The sequence below is a fragment of the Apis dorsata genome, unplaced genomic scaffold, assembly GCF_000469605.1.
Source record: "Apis dorsata unplaced genomic scaffold, Apis dorsata 1.3 scaffold_181, whole genome shotgun sequence".
Lineage (NCBI taxonomy): Eukaryota > Metazoa > Arthropoda > Insecta > Hymenoptera > Apidae > Apis > Apis dorsata.
In genome coordinates this window covers 82,174-82,582 of record NW_006263467.1, presented here as the reverse complement: position 1 = coordinate 82,582, position 409 = coordinate 82,174, and the positions used below count along the sequence as shown (strand labels likewise).

General features: G+C 53.4%; 1 protein-coding gene across 1 annotated transcript in view; it reads left to right on the top strand.

Moving 5' to 3' along the window:
* The window catches only part of LOC102676139, a gene marked incomplete at its 3' end in the record, with an annotated part of 50,560 nt that overhangs the window by 15,137 nt on the left and 35,014 nt on the right, over positions 1-409 (top strand). The window lies entirely within an intron of this gene.

The window sequence follows — 409 nt, the reverse complement described above, 5'->3', positions numbered from 1 at the left end:
CGTTCTCCTCGCCCGAGATATGCTCGGGCTTCAATGGCGCCAACGGGTCTTCCGTCCTCGTTCCCTTTCCCCTCCTCTCTTTTTCTTCTACTTCTTTCGTTCTCCTTACCTCGCGTTCATCGCGTCACGCTGCTGCTCGTTCNTCAAGCGTTGCCTGGGGCGGGGTGGGGAGAGGCGGAGAGGGGGAAAAGCGAGGCTGGACGCTGGAACATGAGAAATTATTGGAAAAATTCGACGCGTTCGAGTAATTCGAGCGCGGTTCGAATAGTCGTGTACGAATAGAGTACGCGTGTGTACGTACGTGTGTGCGTGTGCGCGTGTGTGCGCTCTCGGTTTAGCGAAACGGAAGCGATGAACTTGAATTGCTTCGATTCAAGCGACGTAAAGCTGGATGGTTTTTTTTTTCTTC